This window comes from Falco punctatus, assembly GCF_963210335.1.
Source record: "Falco punctatus genome assembly, chromosome: 1".
Classification (NCBI taxonomy): Eukaryota; Metazoa; Chordata; class Aves; order Falconiformes; family Falconidae; genus Falco; species Falco punctatus.
Genome location: NC_137580.1, coordinates 99,803,376 through 99,821,066, shown reverse-complemented (window position 1 = coordinate 99,821,066; position 17,691 = coordinate 99,803,376). Strand labels below are relative to the sequence as shown.

At 44.4% G+C, this 17,691-nt stretch overlaps 1 protein-coding gene across 1 annotated transcript in view; it reads left to right on the top strand.

Annotated features, from left to right (window-relative positions):
* The first annotated feature begins 1,322 nt into the window (after window positions 1-1,322).
* Window positions 1,323-17,691, top strand: part of KIAA1671 — an 88,032-nt gene continuing 71,663 nt past the window's right edge. Inside the window, exon 1 of the transcript XR_013930634.1 lies at window positions 1,323-3,398. The gene's annotated coding sequence lies outside the window, so the exon portion shown is untranslated. The remainder of the gene's footprint in view (window positions 3,399-17,691) is intronic.

Sequence of the window (17,691 nt, the reverse complement as noted above, 5' to 3'; positions counted from 1 at the left end):
GCAGCTTCTTGGGAATGCATCTGCTCTTCTTGAAGTCATCTATTTGAATGCAGCCTCCCAGAGGCTACATACCCTCCAGAGCCCGGCTTGGCCAGTTCTCTCATCTCTGGCTATGTCGCCGCATGTAGGTGTTTTAGTGGAGGGTGCTGCCATTAGAGTGGCTCCTGAATAACTGATCAGACGATTTCATTGTTTGGTATTACTTGCTGAATGCCCCATGTACTAGAGCAGGGGTTCCCAAGCCATGGGTGGAACAAGAACCACTTCAAAGAGGTGTGCAGTAACACCCTCTTTGCAGGGGCACTGATCTAAGCCACGGATCAGCCTTTTCCATATGGGCAGGTACCAGTCACCAGCAACAGCCTGAGCTGCAGAGTGGGTGCTGGTGCAGAGGTTGCAGCTGCTAGTTTGCTGGGGAAGGGTGCTGGGGGGGATGGATGAATGAGGGGATGGGTTATGTCTTGGTTTCTGGAGACGAGAAAGGCAAATGAATCATGAAATTGGGATCCCTTTGTGTTTGCTTGTGTGGTGAAGATAAAAGGATTGCTAAGGTGGGGAAAACACATATATTATCCTGATTTGGGAGCAGGGGGGGTGTCTGTGGGAAAGGGATCTTAATTTAAATGGCATGTGGGCGTGTACAACAAGGGTGGGGACAGAGGAGGTGAGGCATGCTGCTTTATTCCTGCAGCTGATGCAGAGCTGGGTGCTTTTGCCCTGAAACCCATCCATGCACCTGCTAAGAGGCAGCTACTGTGCACCCATATAGCTAAGGCTTGCCAAGAAATGCCACCTCCCTTGTGCAGTTTGGGAATGCGTCACAGACAGATCAATCAGCTTGATTTGCTCAGGACCCCCAACAACTGCAAAGAAGGTGGGATCTGAATTGTCTCCTTCCCTCGAGGGCTGGTTAATGTTAGAATAGCAAGTTCCCCACTGGTGGCAGGGACGCGGGACCTGCTGCCTGACCTTTCAAGGTGCTGCTGAGAGCTGGGGTGAGGATGTGTGGCACTGCCCTCTCCCCTGTGCCGCACAGCATGAGCCCTCGGGCCTGCTGCTGTCGTACCCACTGCGGTTCTGCCAGGCCCTCCTTTCGCTCACTGCCCGCCTGTCGCGAGTCACCAGCCTCTGCACCGGCCCTGCCTCAGAAGCTGACTTTGGACTCCTTTGTCACACAACCACACCTTTTGTAATGAGGAAAAGCAGCATTTGGAACATCTGAATTGCTACAGCTGTGGCACAGTCTTGGAGGCTGTGGACGGGCCACCGAGGGGCCGGCAAGCAGATTTAGTGACTTGGGTGCCATTTGAGAAGGAGGGGGGGGGGGAAGCTGAGGAGAAACGCTCCCTGGTCTGAGGAGAAATGTGCCCCAGTCTGGAGAGAAACGCACCCCAGTCTAAGGAGGCATGTTCCCTGGATGGGCCCCTGTACCTTCCAGGCCACCATTTGTGCACCCTGCAAAGGCTGCGGCCACCGGTCTGACAGGGGGAACGGGGAGGCTCTCACAGTGTCCCTCGCTGCTGCCCCAGGCAGAGGGCCCGAACCATGGCGGCACAAAGCTCAGTCGGAAGGGCTGCCGTGGCCGGGGCGCCTCCCACCGGCACCCGCACGGGGGGAACGAGAGGTGCCGGAGGGCTGCGGGAGGCTGGGCGTAGGGGCGGGGGGTCGTGCCGTCCGGAGGGTAAGGAAGCAGAGCGGCGGCGCGCTGAGGGGCGGCTGTCCTCATCGCGGCCTTCTTCAGGGGACTGGCGGCGGAGGCCGCAGCCGGGACGCGAATCCGCGCCCCGCGCCCGTGCCCACCGGGGAGCAGGTGGAGGGAGGGAAGGGGAGGAGCCGCCTGTGAGGGGCACCGGGCGGCGCGCGGGAGGCCCCGCCCACCCCGGCGGAGCCGCCCGGTCGCCATGGCAACAGCAGAGGCGCTTCCCGCGGGGTCGGGCCGGGCTGCGCGCGCGCCGCGCCCGGCGGCTCCTGGCACCGGGGCGAAGGGCCGCCCCCCCCCCCTGCGGCGCGGCGGGGCCGGCAGCGCCCGCAGCCCGGCAAGCGGCGGGGCCGGGGCGGGGCGGGGCGGCCTGGCGCGGCCCTCCCCTCTCCGCCGCGGCCCGCCCGCTGCCCCCGGCAGCCCCTCGTCCCGGGGAGCGTGGAGGGGGCGGCCCCCGCTCCGCCCCGCCCCCGGGTGGGGGTGTCCGGCCGTGCCCGGCCGCCGATCACCTCAGCCGGGCAGGCCGCTGGGCTCCGCCGCGCTCAAACTTAGTTAGCAACTTCCCCGTTGCGGCCGAGCCGGCGCCGTCCCGCGCCGGCTCCCCTGAGAGACGAGCCGGTGCGCCTCCCCCTCCCGTTCCCGGTGAGGGTAAGTGCCGGCGGTGGGTCCCGGTGAGTGCCGGGGCGTGGGACCGCGCTGGGGGCGGCGGGACAAAGGCGGCCCAGCCCGCTGAGGCACCGGGCGGGTCCGGCTCTCTCGCCCTGAGGGGAGCGGCGGCCCGGGCCGCCCTCCGAGCCGGCTGTGGGGAAGCGGAGGGGGGCCGGGGCGGCGCTGCCCCTCCCGCGGCTGGCGGTTCCCGGCGGGCGGCGCACACGGGGAGCCGGGGGGCAGCGCAGCCCGGGGCTCGGCCTGCGGGGGGGTCCCGCGGTCCGTCCCGGTGGCGCTGGGCTCGCCGGGCGGCTGGTTTTTCACTGCGTCAGAGCCAAGGGCGCGGGGAGAAGTTGGGTCCTCGTGTGCCCGTGCTGCGCCCCGAGGCACAAAGGAGGTGCCCTGGGTGCTCCCGGCTCGGTGTCGGGGGGGCGGCTGCAGGTACTTCTCGTGGTGATTTTGATGGCTCATGGGTGTAATGCTCTGCTGGCGAACACTGCAGGTTAGAGCCTTATTTTGTAATCCAAGATGACTTTTGTAAGCGCTGCAATTATCTGTTCCCCTCAGGATTAGTGATGATAATGTGCTTGACATTCTTAAACGGCCAAATAAAGATGCTCCAACACCCCCCCACACCCCCCTTCCCCTCCCCTTAAGAGTTTACAGCCGTTCCGACTGCTGCTTGGGTTGACAGCAGCCTGCAGAAGGGACACGGGCGTTCAGAAGCGCGGTATGTGGTGACTCTCTCATGCCTTGGTCTCTTCGGAAATGTATCTGCTCTCTAGAGTTAAGTTTTAAGTGCCATCACGCTGGTTCTTTTTAATTGCAGCTACACATACCTTCGTTGGCATTTCAGCCCGTGCATGTCTGTATGTTTTTATTTTAGAAGCGTCTCTGACATTTGGGTGGACAGATTTGTATTGCTGTCTTCTGTTATGCAACTCATTTGTCCATTTTTCTTCTGAACTCCAAATGTGATTTATGTGTGGATGGAGGGATGAGGAGCTCCGTTTATGGGTAGAAACAGTTGATCCAAAAGATCACACTGAAGGTCAGTTCCTGATTGCCTGAATTTGCATGGAGTTCTGCGCTTGGATTTGGGAGGGAGCAAAATCGGGATTCTGAAAGGGTGAAGCTAATCTGTGAAATCATTGTATTTCCTGTGTGGTATTCATGTAAAAGGCTTTATCTTCCTTAGTCTCTTTGCAGCATTTTTACTGTTCTTGCATTTCTCCCGTCTCAAGGTAGGAGGTTAATCTTGCGGATTCAGGTATTGACTTGACTTCTATTTCTGTGGCGTAATCCGTGTGATTTTGATTTGTGTGTGAGGAATGGGATTAAGGGAAATCACACTTGGCAGATGGCAGAGGTCTTCTATACCATTATGAGCTATCGTAACCTTTTATTATACCTACAGATTTGGTTCTTCAGCGGCTAGTAATATAATTCTATTCAAGATGAAGTATTGCTCATCATAAAATACTGGTACTGCATTAAATTGCAGCATATAGCAATTGATATTTTGTCAAAACTGATGCTTTATTCCATTGTGGTAATTGCAGGCAATTTTCATGGTAGGCTGAAGAGGTAAACTATGTTTCCAGGGCAACTGTGAAGTAGTTTAGCTGCTTCAGAGGTACTTTTTGCCAGAATTGAAGGTTGTTTGTATTTTCTTTTTCTTGTCCTTGTCTCCCTTCCATAAATTAGAAGGCTTTGCATCTTTTTAAGGACCCCTGTTTTTCTCTCTTTTCCTGTGAAATCTTTCAAGAATTTATAAACTTTTTGGTAGGATTTTCTTCACTGTATGCTATGCCTTTTTCTGTAAAAAAAAAAAAAATGTCAAAGGTATTTATTAGCAAGTAAATCTATAAAGCCTTTCTGCTTTAGAGTAATTAAAGATGTAGGAATCCTGTTTAAATAGAAGATGTAAATCACTTTTGATAGGTGTATAGTTTTGAAGATGTAAACTTTAGGCTCTTCTTTTTCAGACGATGCTCTGAACTAATTCTGAACTAAATGTTTTTTTTCCAATATATATAAGACATAGAACAAAGTGACTTTAGAATGTCATGGAAAATTCCTATAAGAAGTCAAAATCTAGGACTGTCTTCTAATTTAGATACTTGTATTTGTCATTTTTTACTATTTCATTTTATATATGGTAGTAAACAATGTGAATGTCACTAATCCAAGGTTTGTACTCACCTGCGGTTCTAGAGGCTGCCTGTCTTAACGGCCAGAGGAGAAAGGGCAGAGTACCCATCTACCTGGGCTTTTAACTGTCTAGATACCAATGTATTAGGAAAATGTTAATGTCTGATGATGAAAAAACTCATTACCTCTGATCATTGCCAGTCTGGGAGCTATGTGTAGTGATGATTGTGTTGTGTGTTTATTTTAAAAAAAAGTTTTTAATACTGTTTCCAACCAGGTGTAGCACTGTCACCTTGGACGCTACTTGAGCAAGGGTGTCTGCAGACACCTCTGAAAGTAGTAATACACTGTGTGCCTGATCTCTCCCACAGGAAAAAAACACAAACCAGTTACAACTTGGAAATAAATTTTATTGAAAGAAATTCAGATTCTAAGCTCTATGTTTGAAAAGTTTGCTGGCCCTTACTGCTCCATGGACTGAAGGTAAAATTTAGACCACACATGAAAGAAGTGAGTCCTGACCAGCAGGTCCCAGGTGGAAGGTAGAGCTCAGGTATTATACCTCCTGGGCTTCTTCACAGGGCTCTGATTTTGCTTGGGTGTTGCCCTGGACTCTGCTCCATTCATTGCTTCTGTTTCTCTGGCTACTAGATAATTTTGAAACCAGTCTCAACGCCTCCCTTCTCAGAGTGTTTTGGTTATTGTAAAGTAAAAAGTGAGCTTGCTCTCCTTGGTGAAGAATGTGTTGCTGCATTTGCTGCCTAGTCTTTTCCTTGGGATTAGTCTTTGTTTGATCTTTGGTCGTGGAGTTTTCTGTCTTCTGGTGGGTTTTCCAAGTATCGTCAGAATCAAGTTGATAGAACTCCTGGTGATTTTTCTCCTGTCCTTGATTTTTTAAAATAGTAGTAAGAAAACTTTCCATAGTTTTGACAGTTTCAGTATAGACCACAGTGCTTGTGAGGAATACTCTGCAGATCAGGAGCACAGGACTCAGGATCATATTTGAGAGGATTACTCTTAAGCATGTCAGTTAGGGACACAGTATGGTTGTGGTTGCAGAAAACTGCTTCTCCTCCTAATTTTGGCTGCTCATGTATTTAAAAGTTGTACTGGTTTGTTATTGAGGAGTCTCATATGTTAAGATTTTTGTCTAAGACTTGGTATGTTTTCTGAAATTGATAGTACATAAAAGTTGATAACTTGGTGCTGGTCACTAGGCGGGGGAAGTTTCCTTTGACAAATGAGCTTGTCATGCTGTGTAGTTATTTAAAAATTTCACTAGTAAAAGAGGTGTGTGTGTATGTGCGTGTCTAAATGCAAGTTTTTAATGTTCTGCATCCAGTAACATGTAATGTCACTATTCTTTTCTTATTTTCAAGCTATTTCTGCTTAGAGGATGTCTTGCTGCAAGAGGATATGAATAATGCTAGTTGGAAGTCTTTCTTTCACTTCTGTAGCTTGGGAGATGTACACAATGCTGTTGGTTGTAGGGAGGTATTCAGTGTCTTAGGTTTTCTGCTAGTTTATGTTATTAATTTATTTCTTGATGCAGGCACAGCCTTTTGGGACTCCTTGTTCAATTCTCAAGTAGCAGGTAGCTTTTGGGAGGAAAATATTATGTCTATTCAATACTTTAAAGAGACATTCATGGAATAGGAGATCATACTGTATTCACTGAGCTGTTTGTAAAACCAAGACTGAAGTAAACTACTTAATCCTGCAAGCCCAGGCATGAAGCTTGCAGTGATGCTGTGAGCACAATCTGTATCACTACTTTGTGTTTGATGCACAAAGGTGACTAGAATCTGAGAATGTTGCAATGTGTTAGGTGTGTTTTTTGTTCTCTGTGTAGGAATCACTCAAAGACATCATATGGAAGAAGCCACAAACATTTTGCTTTTGCCTCTGAAAGCTATTTAAATGGAGACTCCCCTGGTTGCAGAGGTAGCCTTTGTGGTATAAACAGCCGCGTGGTTGTCTTGGGTTTGCAGCCAAAGAGGCTGGAATAATGGGGTCAGGAGAGCTGTGGGATTCCCTCTGTGGCAAACTAGTCTTGAATCCTAACCACAACCTTCTGAACGACCATGGACCTGGTAGATGTAATACTTTAACTGAAAGACATCATGCTTGATAAACTAGATTCACCTATGCAGTTGAATGTACAGACTTCTCCTAATAATGAACATGAATTTGCTGTTGGATTGCCTGTATACGTGCTTCCAGTGAGACATGACTGTGAAGAGCTGCTTCTGAGGAGATGCTGCACTTGTTGAAGGAGATGAAAGTTGTCTGCTTTCTTTTCCTTGATTGGCTTTCAGTAAGTTTGAAGGGCATATGTAAACTTCTGTCTGAACTCTGGCCTTTCTTTTGAAGCTGTGTTCTAGTAATACTTTTTAAAAAAGTAAGAAATAAAAAACATTGCAAGTCAATTACTGTTTGCCTTCAATGGGCTTCTGTGGGTGGTTTTACGCACAGTGGAGTTTCCATATCTTGGGTTCTGTTAAGTGACAGGAAAACCAAATTCTTAAGAAAACCTGGGTACTGAGATTTGGCAAAACACACTGAATTCAGTAGGACGATTATTCTAACGTTTTGCAGCTATTGGCTAAAAAAAAATTAGTAATGTTTCCTTTTTTTCTCATGAATGGATATCAATTTATGCTAGTATGACCTGAATGTCTGATCAGAAAGGGATATATGTAGGTCTACTGGGTGATGATTTTCTTCAGGCCTAGGCATAAATAATCTAGCTGTAAACAGCTTAATCTTTAGATCCTTTTCTTAAACAAAGGTGGCCTATTTTGTTGCTTAACACTGTCTTTGGTTTGTTCTGAGTATATGTAATGCTGGAACCTCTGCAGACAAGGAAGCCTTCAAACAGCTTTCCAAGCTGGGGTTATTTTTCAATGCATCTGTATAAATAGGCGATCGTTGGTTACATGTTTTCACAATTCCTGAGTACCTTACAATTACCTTGAAACAATGGGAGTTGATTTTTTTTTTTTTATACTCTTCATTTCTACAAAACATACTTGAGGAGAGAAAATTAATTTTTTCTTAGGCTTGTGTGATTGTGGTGGTGCAGTCTGAGCAGTCTAGGACTACAGAGGTTTATTATCCAAAACATTGCTTGTTTTTGTTTTAGAGTCATGTCCTATGAACATGCACTTAAACATTGGGGCGGGTGGTGGTGGGGAGGAATCTGGGCTTTTTTAAAGCTGCTTACAGAGCCATTCATTAAAAGTTCTTATCGGAATTAAGTGCCAAAACTTTCAGTTTTGGCCTATAATAAAGCTGTTGCATGCCTGAAAGAAGATAAGTGTTGGTCTTGCAGGAGTAGGAGAACTGAAAGCTTCTTACTATTGTAGTAATTATGAGTCAGGATGGTCATTAGCCTGCTGTAACAAGTAGAGAAAGATAACAATTCAGCTGCTGAAGGTTTGGTTATCTGCACAGTTTTCACTTAGAGGGAAAAAGCGTGCATGTGCGTTCCCACAGTTTCTTCAAAGAGTGTATGTATGCAGCGTACAAATGGCTCTAGCTTTGGTGTAATTCTTACTTATTTTACATAACTGGTGTAAACTTCAATGTGGAGTAACAGGGAGATCCAAGTGTTTTTTTTTCCAGGTCAGAATACCCCTTTAATTTGGTTGGGGGCTGGGGAGAGAATTGCTGTGAGCAGAGTGGCCTGTTAACTCCAGCCACCGGCTTGACCCAGTTACAGTTCGGCAGTGGAGTCTGCAGAGCTCTGGCATTGCTGGGAAGCATGTGTGCTCTTTGAGCTAGGCCAGGCCAGGAATAGACAACTTTAACTTTGCCGCAGAAGCGGCACTTGGGTGCAGATGAGATAGATGGCAAAAATAGAAGAAAAATAAATTAGCTGCATTTTGTGGTTTAAATCTAAAATACATGGGTTTGGCACATTGAAGAAGAGGTGAAGAAGTGAAGATGCTAATCTTTTTGTTTTGTTATTTTTCTTTAATTCTAGTAGTTTAAAACAATTTTACCCTTCATAGTTTCTAATAGTTAAAAAGCTGCCAGTATTTCAGCGTATGGGAATATGAGTGTTTGTATGTGCTTTTGCTGATGCAAACAATGTTGTTGCCATACACATCAGCCCCTTCTGTTTATGTTTTCATAGTGACTGTTTTTTCTGGTCTTAGTATTGATTAAATACATGCTTTCTGTGCCTTTCAACAAGTGCTATTAATAAATGTGTTATAGAACTTGTTATTCCTCCTGTTGTAAAACTAGGGTGATCTTTATTGTACAGTGATGATGAGAATTTGAAAGACATAAACAGGAATGGGCTTTAGTTTGTCTTTATTCCGTTCTTTTAATGAGCTCAGACTTCAGCCTGGATTAAGCCTGGTTGCTTTTTCAATTCAGCCATAGCATCAGTAACTCTTAGTAGGGAGTGAGTTGTGCCAAAATTTAAGAGGGTTGTGTATCTGCTGCAAGTATGTTCAACCATACAAGGCTTTCAATGAACAAAGCTGTCTCATCTGTAAGGAAAGCATTCGGCCCAGCAAAGCCATGATACATTTTAAACAGGGTTGGAATTTTTGGCCGCCATAATTGGTGTTTGATATTTCATGAGAACACTCAGAATTCTTCATTGAACAAAACGAGCACAGATGCCTTTCTAAAACAGGCATTTATGCTCAAGTTGCGCAGCTTAGCTGGCTTGTTCTTTTACTTAGAGACCTTACAAGAAATGTTACTTTTATTATTTGTTGTCAAACAGTGCTCTTACTGTGTTGGCTCTGTAAAATGTCAGATGTTAGTATAATCTGCCCTTAAAATATTTTAAGTGATATGATGGTTGCAGAGTATATCATCCTATTCTTGCAGTACGCATGTACAAACGATACAGGGTTTTTCTTTTGCATATTCAAGCATAACAATTATGTCCAAGAAAATATGTAACTTTATGCAAATAATGTTAAGTATTTCTAAAACATGTTTGAATTTATGTATCTTGTAATTCTTACAAGTCATAATGTTCGGTTTGTGTTCTTCACAAAATGAGTATTTTAAAAATTTACTGTGTTTACTGCTTGCAAAGGAGAGATTAAATGAACTGTTTTGATTACAGTAGAGTTTTTAATACAACTTAAGTTCTTTTCTTACTCTCCTAAGTAGAATTTTACCTAGTAGGAGAGAGATGCTCACTATAGCTACACGGTTCTGTGAGGCTGCGGGAGAGGTTCCGCGTGTCTGACCTATTGTCACTAAACTTGATGGGGAAACAGATGTTTTCCTGACTTCTTCATTAACATCATTGAATCACAGTACACATAGGAAGGACTCATCGGTAGTTGCAGGTTGGCATTTCAAGAAGGTCAGGGAAACTGGTTTCTGCATGGTGAGCATTATGCTAATTCAGTTGTTAAACATATTGGAATTGTGCTTCCTTTTGCTTCTGCAGTGCTTGCAGATTCCATCAGAGCCTTTGCTCTGCGCTTGGAGTACAGAGGGTTAGTTTTGGACAGGAGAAGCTTTCTTGTGTGCTGTGTTGTAATCACATGCAAGAAACATGTCTGCAGATGTCAGTTTGGATTGAGTGCTTTACATGAAGTACTTGCTGTCATGTTGGTGCTTACACATGAAGATGAAATCCAGGGAGGTGGATGGGGAGGCTGAAGCCTTATTTAAGATGAAATACATATTTCCTTCTCCCTAAGGCACTCTATATTGGGGTAAAAGGCTAGGGTAGACTAGCAGCTGTAATGATTGAATTCACTGTTTATGTGCATGCAAAAATGAAATGAGAGTGTGTATTAGGCCCTGTTATTGACACCTCTTACAAAAAAATAGGAGGCCTTTTCTCTCATACTTGGCCTTGAATATTAGGAATGTGTATTGGTATTCTTTCCTAAACCAGCATGTAGTATCTTTAGAGATTATTTGTGATACATTAAAGAATATGTGAAATACATGTAAAGCAATGATCACACATTGTGTCATGTTTGTTTACATTGGACTGTTGCACACAATGTAGAAAACAGTTAAATTTCAATCAGTTTTTTTTTGTACTGTAGATGTATGGTTGACTAAGGCACTTTTTGCACAGGCTTGGCTCTGGGGGCAGCAGTGTAGTATATTTTTCAAATTGTCTCCAAAAGTCTCATCTCAGCTCCACTGAGTTTCTTTTCTTTTTGCTTTTGAAATGTAAGAGCTGTAGTTCTAGTTTAATACATCTTCAAAATGCTGAAAATGGTAACTTCAAGGTTAAAGGTCTTCCTATCTTTTCTGTACAGCTTGGCTCTAGAAATGCTTGTCTCTTATGTCTGTTATGACCTTTCTAGTAACACTGTAAAGTTGAGCTCTGTGGTATTGCTCCTGATGAGTTAGAAGCATCATCATACCTCGGGACAGTTGGAGCCTTCCCACAGGTTCTCAGGGCAGGGCGACTTCAGCTTTCCTGCCTACCTCATGCTCAGGGCTGCTGTAGTCTGGATTTTTCTTGCTGCTTTAAAACCTTTGTAAACTGTGGCCTGCTCCATTTTCTGCTTATGTTGGCTCCCTCAAATACTGTGAGGCAGCTCTGTTCTGGAGACCTGCATCTCAGCATTTTGTTAATTACACTGGTTCCACCACAACTCAGTTGCTGATGGGAGTGTGGAAAAAGCCTGTGAATATGGAAGGGGCACCTAAACTCGGCATTTTGAGAACATCTTAAGGAGTGTGGAGAAGGAGGTGATGAAACAGATGGCAGGTTAGCATCTGGAGAGCTTTAAAACTGATAACAGCACAAGTTGGAAGGCAAAAGGATGCCATTTGGGCACTTGGCTGTCTGGCAGCTTCCTGCTCAGCTGCTCCTGCTGGGGGGTCAGTCCACGTCCCTGGCATTGCTTGGAGTGTGATGGCCACTTGATGCTTGATGGACTGTGGTTGTGGAGCTGTCGAACATGTTTGAGATCAGGGGTAGTAATTTCTAAGAAGTTGGAGAGAGTGTCAATACTGGAACTTGACTTTGAAGAGTAGTGAGACAATTGGCCACTGTTGGCCAGGTCCAATGGCTGTGCTCTTGGTTACATCTGGAGAGCATACTGGAGAGGAGGCTGGAGTAAAAAAAAACTTTTTAAGGCATGAGTGTATATTTTTAAACAATCTAATTAACAGAAGGTAATTTATCACTGTTTAACCAATACTGGCTTTAAACCAATGTGCAGGACAGTTTATAATAAGTTGAACTGGCTTTTATTAGGCATCAAAATCTGTAGGGTTGGTCATCTTGCTGTGAAACAAACAGGCCATGCGCTGCCTAAACACTGGGCAGTTTTGGTCAGGTCTCTTCTCCCATCCTATATATCTGGTTTTTGTTCACCCTGATTTTTATCCCTTTGGCTCTTGAATCCAAAGACTTCTTGGGGAGGGGAATTCAGGTTGATCAGTGTGATTCCTGTGCAGAGTATGTATCCAGTAGTTCAGATGTATTTTTTTTCCATGGTATGCTAGTTGGTTTGTATGCAATGAAACCAAAGAAAAAATCACCCAGTCATCTTCACTGAGTAGGCATCTGATCTTCTGTTGGTTAATCAAGTCACTAAACCACAGATTACTGGACACTGAAAAGAAATGATATTTTGTGCCTATGTCATTCCTGAAGCATCTTCCACTGGCTGCTGTCTCATGGAAGTTACTGGGATGTATGGATTTTTGATTTAACTTGCCAAGTTTGCCACTGACTTGAGGAAGCTGAAGACACATTTGGCCTTACATTCAGCTTCTTGGATTGGCATTTCTCCTGTTCTGTAAATGATTTGGTTCAGATGGGATTCCTCCTCCAGAAATTCTGGATCCAGTGCCAGTTACCTGTTGTTTTTATGACAGCGTTGTGCCACTATTTGAACTTGCAGATATGCAACAAAAAGGCCAGTGATGGAGTCAGCTCAGCAGATTTCCCAGTAGCTGCAGAACTTACTGTGCCTCTTGAAGTCAGTGAATGTGTCTTGTGCCTTCCAGGGGCACACAGTTGCTGTGTGATATTCTGGGGGCAAGAATGGTCAGAGGTGGGGAATTGGGAGAACTCTGTGTTCTGGTTTTGTTTTGGATCAGATTGCAGTCAAAGGAACCTTCTTTGTAATAACTTTGGAAAGGCGATGTTTCTAAGTTCACTGTGAGATCATTCTCAGGTTACTAAAATACTGTTAAAATCCCTTCTTTGGATATGCCCTGAGAAATATGGAGCAGGCACTGGGACTGCTGTAATACTGGTGTGAGTGTGGTTAGGTGGGTGTGACTTGAGGCAAGGTTCTCGGTCTGGATGCTCGCAGGCGGGTGCTCATGCCTAGGTTCTCAGGTCTGGAGTAGCTGTTAAGAACATACCTGTGATCTTTCATTCCTTCTCATTTTTGTGTCAGCTGCCTGTACCATATATTCGTCGACACTGTCTGCATTTTTTTTAAATGTGTTTATTTTACTGTTTTATCTTCATTTTGATGTGTTCTATGGCTTCTGTCCTTGAAACTTACCAGAAAATTAAAAAACCTGCACTGTTCATTTGTGGTTAAAAATACACTTCTGTGCTAAAGCTTGTGAATGTCACTTTAAGCAGCCACATAACACTTTCCTTCACCTCCCCTCTGCGTCCCTGCTAGCGTGGCGGCGTGCTGGACCTGGGGGTGTGTTCCACATGAGTGTTTGTTCACAGGCAGGAGCTTCCACGTTCTTGGTGTCTCCACTGTTTGGGTTTTGGTCCTGCTTTTTTTTGCACTGCTATATTTTTCTTCCACCCCCCTTAATAATAAGTGTTAACATTTTAAGTGTCTGAACTGTTGCCTTTCAGTTAAGAGGCATTTTTTTCTTTTCTGTGCTTTCTCAAGATCATAGGAAGATGGAGGGCATTGATTTGTAGTCATAAAGTTTCTAGATAGTGTGTTGACCAATCATCGCAGTCCTTGATTTTGCTGAATGACATCGTGTTTCTGAAGAACAAGTTAGTAAATGATGGCTAATATGCATGCGTGGGCTTTGTGCTGTCAGAGTTCTTGGCTTAAACATGCTTTTCTTCAGAAATGGTAAGAAATGTAGTGTCACTGCTTTGATTCCTCTTAGTCCTACAGAACCATCTGATACTCTGTTCAATTTGTATCACCTTCGGAGGAAGAGGAAACACTTTTTGTGGGTTGCTGATAACAGTAACCTGCTACCAGGTAACAAAAGAAACATGAATTAGCAAAACCAGCCAGTGTTTCTGAAACGAGTAATTGCATTGGTGGAGGAAAAAAACTTAAGACTATTTCCTGCATATGAGAAAAGCTAGACGTGACCGCTGAAGGAAAAATGGGAGCCTTGTCATCGAGTTAACAGCAGTAGCTCCTCTGGCAAGTAAAACATTCTTGGCATAGCAGCTTTTTTATGGGTATGCAGCTTGGGGCAGGTTATTGATGCCTGACAGGAGACAGCACCCTGCTGCAGTAACATATCCTATCCAAATTAATGCTCTGTTGGCTATACAAGGAAGAGATCAAAGAACTGTCTGAAAATTGTAACAACCTGAGAGGCAAAAAGATTAATTCCAAAGTATATAATTGTTTTGTAGAGCAGAGGGTGACATAAGGGTTTTTGGCCCAGAGAATGATAAATACCACCAAGTATTTTGCTTTTGTAACAATATTTTATTTGACTCAAGACAGAACCACCCAACTCTCACTAGTCTAGTAATTTTTTCAGTATTTATGGGATCTGAGTGGAAATTGCAAATCTGATGGTCATGTCCGTTTGAATTTGAATGAGTTTTAGTGGCTCCATCTGTATACTCAAAAGCATAAACAGAATAAAATTAATCCAGTTCAAGATTGTTAATAATTGGCTTGTTCAAAATTGGGTCATCTTTTATGTAAAGCATTTGAATTGTTGCTGTAGGAGCAAGAGCTTGGGCAAACAAGGGTTTTTATCAGATAACTTTCCCTGTGTCATATATAGTGCTAGGTAAAACAGCTGAGGCAGGTATTTTTTGTGCTGTGCGGTGTTGGCCTACCAGAACTGGTGCCAAAGTTGGATTTTCAATGTGGTTTGGCTGTTACTGAGTACACAGGAAAATTTCTCCGAGTTGATGCCAATGACATGTCAACCCAAGTCCAATGTAAATTCTACTATTCCCTCCATTTTGCCTTAAGTACGTTTCGGTTATGGGGACCACACATAAGAAAAGGATCAGTCATAATAACTCCTCTGTATTCACATGTCCCAGAGGGATGTGTTGGGATGCGCTTCTGCCAGCGCACAAAAAGAAGCTTGTCGGTGAGCTGGGGTTTGCCTTGGTGATGCCAGCCAGCCCTGCACCTGCAGACCTGCAGCTTGGGGAGGTGCTTCCCCCTTTCCGGGCAATTCAAAGTTATGTGCGCTGCCACCGTTGTTATTGTCAGCTGTTAAGAATGTCGTTAGTTAAAATTTGCCAGATAGTGCCTATGGTGCTTTTTTAATGTTTGTACCCAGTGCACTGAGTTGCATCCAGTGGCAGTTCTGAGCCGAGTCTTGGAGAAGTGAAGCTTTGTGCAAGGCCTTGTTCTAGTGTCAGCCCTTGGCAGCCCTGCTGGCAGTGCCTTTTTGGAAGCTGCTCCATGGGACCACCTGCCCGTATTGGCATGCAAGCGCAGGGAAGTGAGATAAAATTGTATGGTTTATTAATGCTGACTCAGTCAGTCTGTTGTCATAGTGTTTGTCTTTTCCAACGGTAACAGGGAGATAGCATTATTGTCCACCTCAGATATTGCTGCAGTGTGGTGCTGTGGTAAGCTTGCTACAGCTTAGAGGAGCAGGCTTAGAAATTGTGCATTTGTTCATGGAAGAGATCTGTTCTTGGAAATCATCTGGTCCTGTTCAGAGCAGGGCCAGTTCAGAGTGTCTTTTCTCCCATTGTGCTGCAGGTCATTTCTAGAGTAGTGCTTGGGACAAGTATTTTGGGCTTGAGTATAGTTGCTTGTTGACCAAGCTAGACTACATGCTTCTGTTATGACTAACGCCAGTATTTGAAAGGTAGAATGGTAAACTGAATGGAGAAATTGCTGCTAGACAACCCCGGCTGTCTGTATTGAAAGAAAATGTGTCATTAGCAGCAAAATCCAACGCTGCTGAGCACTGAACTTTTTAGTGTATGATTTTTTTTTTTAAGGAAGCAAGTGAAAAATTAGCCAGTGAAGACATCAGATCGTATAGCTGTAAGAGCTGAAGCAGACATAAACATTTGTAACAAGAATACACAACAACAAATTTCTTTTCAGCTAGATGAAAACTTCGAAGCAGCATAATCTATTACAACATCTTTGCTCTAAGTATTTTATCTGTAGGTGGCACTTGCTTTTTATGAATGAGTCTTTTAGCTAGCAATTGAAGGATAGATTCTGAAGCTGCACAAGACAAGTACAGGTATAAAACTAATAAAGTATAAATCCTGTTTCTTCCTATGGTGTGGAGCAGGCACTGGCCTGTACCTGGGTCTCTGCACCTCTGCATTATTATATAGAGGGATGATGCTCTCCTGACAGGTCTGGCTCTGCTCTGCCTTGTGAGCAAGCTGTGTTTTCCCAAGAGACATTTTCCCAGGGTCAGTTAGTAGTTGCTCTTTAATGATTGTTGGCAGTGGCTATATAGTGGCCTGAGACAGCTGTCTTTGAACCTTCATGGTGAGAACAAATCCTGAGGATTAGAACAGGAGGAAAGCTGTCATCCTTATAGAAACCATGCAGTTTAGCTTGCCCAGGTGTTCTGCTTTTGAGAAGATGCATGTGTAGATATATATACACACACACATATATAAAATTTTTAATCTGTCACGATTCTTTTTGGTCTTTGCTCCCATCACTCTGTTTTCTTTATCCTCTGTTTTATGGGTACAGATTTTCTTCGGATGATTAAACTGTTGAAATCATCTCCTAGCATGTTGAAGGTAGCGCTCCAAGGCTGGTAGTCTCAGGTTTTCTTAAAGTCTTGATGAAACTACTTTCTTTTTTCCATCTGGGAATACTGCAATCTCTTTTTCATCAATCAGATGCATGTATAAAAGACACAGCATTTATAAATTAGTACTACTGATTCCAAGGCAATCACAGAATGATGCGAGCTTGTTATACTTTCTGAAGGTGGTTTACTGCACCAGGCCACAAATGGGTTTTCCAGTGCTGGAAATCCTGTTAGAATTTGAAGAGGAAGGTCAGAGGATTATAGGCTTTGTCCTTTCTTACAGTCCCTTCTGACACAAAAGCACCTGCTGTGTATAAAGGCAAGCAGGAAATGTCTTCTCACATCATGCTATTTCTGTAATGCAGTGACCTTCAGAAGATCAGTTTATATGAAATGATCTGTTCCCCCTGATTCCTTCCTGGGTGCAGAGGGTGATGTGTCAGGTTTATTTCTGATGGCTTCATAGTCTTCACTTGCAAGCAGTTCTGTGAAGGCACTTACCTATTTTTGTAACAAGTAGGTGTTTATTTATTTATTTATTTTTAAATAAGCCAAAGCCTACAGATCTGTTTCACTTGATACTTTGACTTGTGTGCCACTTCAGGTCAGAAGAAGACCCATATCTCTTAAGAAACACAAAAGGTGCAACACTCCCATTCCTCATGAGCTTTGCTTGTTTCCATGTGGGCTGGCAAGCTTAGCAAGGTGTTTCATTGCAGGGGTTTTCTGAGGGGTGTTTTAACTTCACATTTTCTCCATGAAGTAAATGGTTTCAACGTCAGTGTTCGTGTAGTTCTCACCAGTGTTTTGGGAGGAAGCTGTACCAATGATATTGTTGCTGCTTATAAAGCATTTACATCAGCTGGCAGCTCTGAAGGCAGTGAGCACGGTGAGTGAAACAGAAAATCCAGTGGTGATATCTGTGTCCTGTCAGCTCTGGGATCGGAGACAGTTGTCCTTTGTCTTCCCTTACTACCAAGAGGATGAGAAGTATGTGCAATTACAGTAAGTATTTCCAGGTGTGGGTGGTGTCTAAGCTCCTTTTACTGTTGAAACATGGTACTGAGCATGGTATTCTGTAGGGGAGTTACAAATGGAAGAACGCCAAAGCTGGTTTTTTTTTTTTCAGTCCTGTATTTCTATCTGTGCTGCAGACAGCTGGCTCGTCCACCTCCATGTTATCCTTCAGCCATGTCCATGGTGTGCCTGTCAAATAAAGAGTGTTCACACTCAAAGCTGGAGCATCTAGAGAAAATGCAGCTCTGCCTCATCTCTGTGGG